Source organism: Vipera ursinii, assembly GCF_947247035.1.
Source record: "Vipera ursinii genome assembly, chromosome: 7".
NCBI classification, from domain to species: Eukaryota; Metazoa; Chordata; class Lepidosauria; order Squamata; family Viperidae; genus Vipera; species Vipera ursinii.
Window position 1 is genome coordinate 77,473,983 of NC_139521.1, and position 7,255 is coordinate 77,481,237.

Consider the following 7,255-nt stretch of genomic DNA (forward strand, 5'->3'; position numbering starts at 1 on the left):
AATTTTGACAGGCGGGTTCCGGTTGCTCTTGTAACCGTTTCACGAGGGCTTCCCCTCTTCGGTTTACCGAGGGCTGAAGGCTCGCTCACCGGTTTCACGAGGTGAGATTCAGACGAGGCCGAGCCAGGCCCGGCCACTTGTGCTCAGCTTGTGTTTAGTCCATTTGCCTGACTGATTTCTGATGGCATCTGGGGGGGACGGGGGGGGGTATTGCCAAACATATGTCTGTGTCGGGTTCAGCTGAAACCTGATAGTCCTGCCTGACTTCAGGAGATAGATGGAATTTTATTTATTATCCCCTGGTAACTTACGTTTTCAGCTAGAATATTAGCTATAGGGTCAGTGACCTGGGACAATCCAGGGGTTTGGGTAGAGGTTCCTAAAGTTTACATTTTTACAATTTATACATCAGATCTATATGGCTGTCCATCTCACAGTATCCTTTAAAAAGAAATCTCGGGGCCCTACTTCTCTTTAGGAGAGCTGTGGAGGAGGGAAACACCTGTGGGCTGGCAGAGGGGGTGGGTGGGGAGGCCGTGAGCGTGAGGCCTGTGCGCGCACACAAGGCTCATCTATGTGGCCTCGGGGGGGGGGGATTCCTTGGGGTGCTTGTGGGTGGCTGCACCTCATTGTTCACAAAGACAAATAGACCAAATACATGCACAGACAATTAAAACAACTTTTCTTCTCTTTGGTACTCTTTGTTTTGAGTGTGAAGAGAGAAGCAGGAGAGAGAGAGCCTCACGCTCGTTCCAAGCAATCCTCCTGAGGGGTCTTAGAAGATGGAGCTGCACAGGGCAAGAGGCAGATGCGCAAGCAGCAACACACAGGCCGCCTGGGTCAAATGACTCTCCTGCTTTGGCCCAGGAAGCAGGAACTGTAACTCTGCAACAGGATTGGAAAGGAGCCCGGAGGTCTTCTAGTCCAGCCCCCTGCTCAAGCAGGAGACCCTCCGCCATTCACGCTGTTGGAGCACCCACAGCGTCCGGAGGCAAGTCGTTCCACTGGTCAGTTGTGCTCACCGTCAGGAAATTTTCCTTGGTTCTAGATAGGATTCTAGTTCTAGTTTCCATCTGCTACTTCTTGTCCTGGTGTCCATAGGTCTAACCCCCCCCCCTCTCTGTGGCAGCCCCTCAAATTAATTAGGAGGCTGCCGTCCTGTCACCCTTGGCGCCTTCCTTGCTAGAGAGAGGGGCCGAAAGGATGGGAAAGCCAAGGGCCGCGAGGCTGGCCGCTTTGGGGAACCTGGGCAGGTCGTCATCCGCCTCTGGACCTATTTCTGGGGTTGGGCAAAACTGGCCTTTCAGGAGGCAGCGGAGCTGGGGGGGGCTTCCCTAGGCGGCAATTCCCTCGGTAGGTGCCTGGGCTGTGGCGGGCAAGTAGGCTCCTCCCATTCGGGTGGGCTTGCGGGGGGGGGCTTTGTCAGGGACAGGAAGGGTCAACAAGGAACTGCGGAACTGCGTTGGGCCTGATCCCGTCGAAAGGGGGGAGGGGCAGCCTTCTATCTATTGCATCTACTGCTTCACTGCAGGGGGGACATCTTGGCTCTGCTGCCCCCCCCCCCGCCGCCGCTTAGGGAGGGGCAGGCAGGGAGGAGAAGGAGGACGGTGCCTCGTAGAGGCAAGCGCGGTGGGTCGTGGGGGGGGGGCGCCAGGTGAAGGAGCTGGAGACCCAGCCGCCCTGTCGCTCTCCGGCTATCCAGAGAATTGGATTAAGATGCAAATGACGGAGGCGGCACCAGAAGAGTAATTAATCACCAGTTAGAGGAAATTAATACCAACAACGGAGGGTGTCAGGAGGCAGCCAGGCAGCTAATCAAGCGGAAAATTGGACAAGGAGCCGGGCTGAGAGGGGAGCCGCGGGGCGATTCGGTAGGCAGCCGTCTGGGTGGGGGCGCTGGATTCCCCCCCCTCCCCGCGGCACAGCCGCTCTAGCGGCTGCCGCATGGCTGGCCGGACGCCTTTCCGAGCCTGAGCGGGGGCAGCGCCTCAGCCGGCGAAGCCCTGGGAGGCGGGCGGTTGCCCGACGTTCAAGGCAGCGCTGACCCCGCCCTGCCCAGGGCTCTTGCGGAGAGCGCCTTTCCGGGGCTCCGGCTCACCGGCCGTCGGGGAAAGCGGCGGCGCTGCGCGGAGCGGAGCAACAGAGTGCGGGGCACCGCCGGAGCGTCTCGCCCGCCCGCCCGCCGCGGACAGAGGGCTCCGCCCCGCCAGCTCGCCTTCCGGGCTGCCAGTCAGCTTTGTGCCCCGGGGGCGTTAACGTCCTTGGGCGGCTTCCCTCCCGGGAGGCCCAGCCACCGCTAAAGGTCTGCGCGGTGGGCTTTCCTTTAGTCGGACAGCTCCCGCGGGTGTTCGCGCCGGGTCCTCCCGCGGGCCACGCCGTGCCCAGGGGCCCCGGCAGCCTCAAGCGGTCGGAGAAGAAGAGAGCATCGGTGGGGCCGTCCGGCTCGCTCCCCTGCTCGCCCCTCCTGGTCGGGGGTGGCGCAGGGCTCCCCTTTGGAAGGAGCCTTCGCGAAGGCTTCTCTCCTTCCTCCCGAGCCTCTGGGCCGGCAGGGCGCTCCTTTCCACTAACGGGAGCTCCGGGAGAGGTCCGGATCCTGGCAGCAGCGTTCCAGTGTTCAGAGCTACTGCAAGGCGAGGTAGGGCAAGAACCAGTGGATGGGAGCCTGGTTGGGCGGGACCCAGACTCAACAGATGGAGAGGCCTTTCCCCACCTCGGATCGCTTAAGCGCCAAACAGCCTGCCTCCTGGGTCGAGGGGGAGGGGCCCTCCTCAGCCTTGGCAACTTTGCTGGCTGAGGAATTCTGGGAATTGAAGTCCACAAGTCTTAAAGTTGCCAAGGTTGAGGACCCCTGCTCTAGAGGATTTCAGGCAAAGCTTGGAGACCCTTCATCTGGGGATGAACCAGAGGACCTTCAACGTCCCTTCCCAGGAGGATTTTGTTGATGGGGAGATTTCCTTTCCTTCCTCCTCCAATTCCGACAACCTTTTTTCATCAGAGGCGGGGGTGACACGATAGCAGGCTTCCAGTATTTGAGGAGCTGTCACAGAGAAGAGAGGGACAACCCATTCTCCAAAGCAGCTGTGGGCAGGAGAAGAAATAATGGATAGACATTTATTAAAGAGACATGGAACCTCTTTTATATATACCTTGTATTTAGCTCTGGGAAGTGGGGGGGGTAGGGGGGAGGGGGGGGAGGGGGGAGAGGTAGGGGGGGAGGGAGAAGGGAGGGGGAGGGGGGTTTTTTAAGGGAAAAATTGTATGTTAAAACTTTTCAATAAAAATAAAAGAGACATGGAACCAATCTAGAAATAAGGACAAATTTCCTGACAGTGAGAACAATCAGTGAAAGGGCTTCACTCCCAAGGGTGAGGATGCTCCACACTGGAGGTTTTAAAGAAGAGACTGAACAGCCATTGGTCCAGAATGGATTCCTGCTTGAGCAGCGGGTTGGACTAGAAGAGGCCCCTCCCAACTGTGTTATAGTTACTTGCATGTTCTTATTGTATTTAGTTCATGATTTTTCCAATTCATTCCTTTTTTAAAGCAAGTTATAGTTTTTTCATAGGTAAAAGCAAATCTCATCAACAGAACAGAGGAAAAAAGAAAGAGAACAGATAGTGCCAGAAAATGCCAGGCTGGGTCCAGGGAGCATCCAGTCCCTCAGGACCCACCTGGTCCCGGTGCTCTTCCACACCTGCATCAACTGGCCGGCAGAGGTTTCCAGAGTTTTGGAATGGTGCTCCTGTCCAATGCCATCGGAAGAGTTAATTCCTTTGAAATTCCATTGTGGGTGTGGAGAAACAGGTGGTATTCATTTCAGAGGCAGATAAAGGTGGTCCTGGCAGGGCGGGCTCCTTCTGGAAGGAGGGCCCGGGATTTGGGCACATTGTTCTCTGCAGCCACTCAGATCAGCAGCTGAGGAAAGGACTGTTTTGCCCACTTTCACCCAGCTGCTCATTTGGTCATCGTGCCCTCCAAGTATCCAGCTGATGTTGCCAACCGGAAGTGGTGACTCATGCAAAATGTTGTTACCCTTAGCCAGTTAACCAGGCTCTGCATAGACGAGGATTGTACAAGATCTGCTTTAGAAGTGCTGCACGATTGTCAGTTGCTCATTGGGCACCAGGAGGTTCCCCCCCCTCCGTGACTTAGGACCTCACTGTCTGAGGGATCCAGGTTGAGAAGAGCCGCCGCCCCCTCCAAGGATGTCCAAGACCCGTTTCCTGACCTGGTGAGGTGTCCAGGTTAGGGAACACCCTGACTGGGGAGTTATGCTGCGCCCTCGGAGAATTTGTGAAAATCCATCTCCTTCTTATTGCAGAAGGACCCAGGAGCCCATTCTGGTGTTTGTCTTTGTTTAAACTTTTAGCTTTTTCTCTCTGGCTTTTGCTTTGTACTTTCCTTAGCCAACAAAGGACCTGGCAGAGGAAAATCAATTTAGCACACTTGGCTCTTTGTTAGAGACTGAATAAGGAAATAATGGGATGTTGCCAGGCGGTTCAGCCAGCGGGAAAGGGGGGATTCAGAGGGTCCCTGAGCTGGCCAAAGACCCACTGCTGTCGCGCCATTCCTCATTCCAGCAGTTCCACAAGAAGGCTGTGCGTGCGCACACACACACACACAAACACACACACAGCCTGCCTTTTGCATCCTTGACTCAGACACGCTGCCCCCTTAGGACAGGCACCTGGACAGATGCCTATGTGTGCCAGAGGCATTACCGTCCAATGAACATCACTGATCTGCAGCGAGACCGCAAGGGGGAACATTTCGTTTCTGCCGAGGGCGAAGCCACTGCGGAACAAAGAGAGGCCTAAGGGCTCCCCCCTCCCCACTTGCCCTCCTGAGCTGCTATGCTCTTTGGCAGGTGGCCTCTTCCCGCTGCCCCGCCCCGTCCCGTCCTTCCAGCTTCTTCTGGGTCAGTCATAACCGCCGGAGGGCCTGGACCCAGCCACTGATCCTGCTCCAGGAGGCCCCCCTCCCCCCGCAGCCGGAAGAAGCCTTCTGGCCGGAGGACCCGGGGCTCGTGATGCGCTGTCTCCAGGAAGCCTGAAGTTGCGGAAAAAGAGAGCAGCCCTGGCCCCCTTTGTGACTGGCTGGTGCAGCTTCTCTCCCAGCAGTTCCGGGGTGAGAAACCGGGCAGCTTCCCGCGGCCGTATCATTTCAGAATATTCAGCTTTGCTGTTTCCAGGTTTTCCTGATCCAGACTGAGCAAACTAGGACCTTGCCTGCCTGCTTGCCTTGCAACCCCCCTGCTAGGATAGAGTGTCTGGGCAGGCGAAACGAACCGTTGGCCCGGCCCTTCAGGAAGAAGGGAAGCCCCCCCCTCGCTTTGTTCCCCCGCGGCCTTCCTTCTCCCCGGACGAGAAGAGCTCCGCCAGGCTGCTTGTGGCGGACTTTTTCTTCGGGGAAATCCGGCGTTTGAAAGCTGCCCTCCGCAGGGCCTGCCCTCGTCCTTCTGGCGGAGGGTTGCCCGGAAAGGCCGGGAGATTCTCTGCGCCGCTCGGCCTCCTGTTTCGGGACGACGGCGATCAAGAACCGAGGCGGGCGGCGGCCTTGGGTTCCGAGCCAGCTGCGGCGTTCCTCCAGCCCTCCTCTCCAGGCGTTCCCTTCGATTGCAGCCAAACCCCTCGGGCAACTCGCCGCGGGAAAGGGAGGGCTGCCAGCCAGGTCGCAAGCGCGGATGCCGCAGCTTCTCCTCCCTGCCTCCTGCCGAAAGCCCGTCCCGTCCAGGATCCCGGGCAAATGTCCCCCGTCCCGAAGTGCCGCGGGGTCCCTAGCGGTTCAGCCACGGAGAGGGACACGTGGGGCAGAGATGCAGCCCTTTCCGGCTTGCCTTCGGGGAGCAGGTTCCAGGGCAGAGGCTGTCTGACTCCCGGCTTGGGGCGCCCCAGGTTGCCGAGCCTCTAGTCCATGATCCCGTCTCTCCTGGCGGAGTCCTAATGGAGCCGCCAGCAATTCGGGTCGTCGCTCCCTGCCTCCTCCGTCCCTCGGTGGGGCAGGGCTGCTCTGTTTCGCCCGCGCCGAGCAGATGGCAGAGCCGGCTCTCGGCGGCTAATTGAATTGTTCTGGGCGATGGCGGGGAGGGGAGGGAGAGGAGCCCCGCCCGCCGTCGGGGCCTCGGCTCGGCTCCATTTTTCTTCATTAGGGAGCCCCCCCCCCTTTTTTCCCTGCCCCCCCGTCGTTTGGTGTCCTGCGAGGCTGCTTCATTTCGGAACGGCTTTCTGCCTGCAAACCCCCAGCCCGGATCCAGGCCAACTCTGAGATCGCGAAGACCCCCAAGATCTTTTCTTCGTGGGCTTTGAGCCCCTCCAGCTGAGCCAGCGGAGGGTCCAGACCTTTCCTCTACCCAACCCCGAGGAAGAGTCGGGCCCCGATCTCCTGGCCACTCACCCACGGCGTTGTTCTGGCCTCGGCCGTTTCTTCGACTCTTGCAGCATCTCAACTTTAACTAGCCTTTCGGCTTCCCCCACGGCTCCCCCCACGTCAGCACAAAAATGCTGGAAGCAAGTTTGGCGTCAAATGTGTCCCTTTATTCCAAATATGTACAAACACAGGCGACCGAGATATGAGCTGGGCGGCGGCGGAGGCGCAGAAGGCCGGGTTGCCATCCGTTCCCGTAGGGGACTCCGGGCGGGCTCGGTAGGCCGGGATGCAGGCCCGGCGATGCCGGCCTCGGATCTCTCAAGAGCCGGCTCCTTCGCCCCACCGCGGCTCCGAGAGGGCGGGAACGGCTACTCTAGCTCGCCCCGCCGTCTGCTCCGTGTCACCGGCTCTCCTGCTCCGCAGGTGCTCCGGTGGCGCCTCACCCAAGGAAGGACACGAACTCACAGAGAGACAAAACAGCCGAGGCCTATGGACAATGGGGCGCTGCAAAAATAATAACAATAACAACAATAATAAAATTAAACTTTTAAAAATTGCACCGAAACTTCCCCTCCATTGAAAAAGGGGGCGGGGAGAAGAGCGGGAGAGAAGGATGAGGGGAGGGGGCCTGGCGATCGTCCAGCACAGGCGGAATTGCGGATCAGGAACCGGGAGAGCGCTTAAGGTGCGGTGCGTGGCGGGGGAGGGAGCGGGGCTGCGGGAAACCAGGAGAGGGTGATGCTGTCCGGAGGAGGCAGGGCGACAGGAAAGGCCCCATAGCCCAGTCTTGGACTCCTCCTCAAGCGGCCTTGCTATCCAGAGGCAGGGCGGCGGGAGGCGGCGGCTGGAGGGGAGAATTCTCCCTCCCGGGTCGCCCCCTCACCGGCCC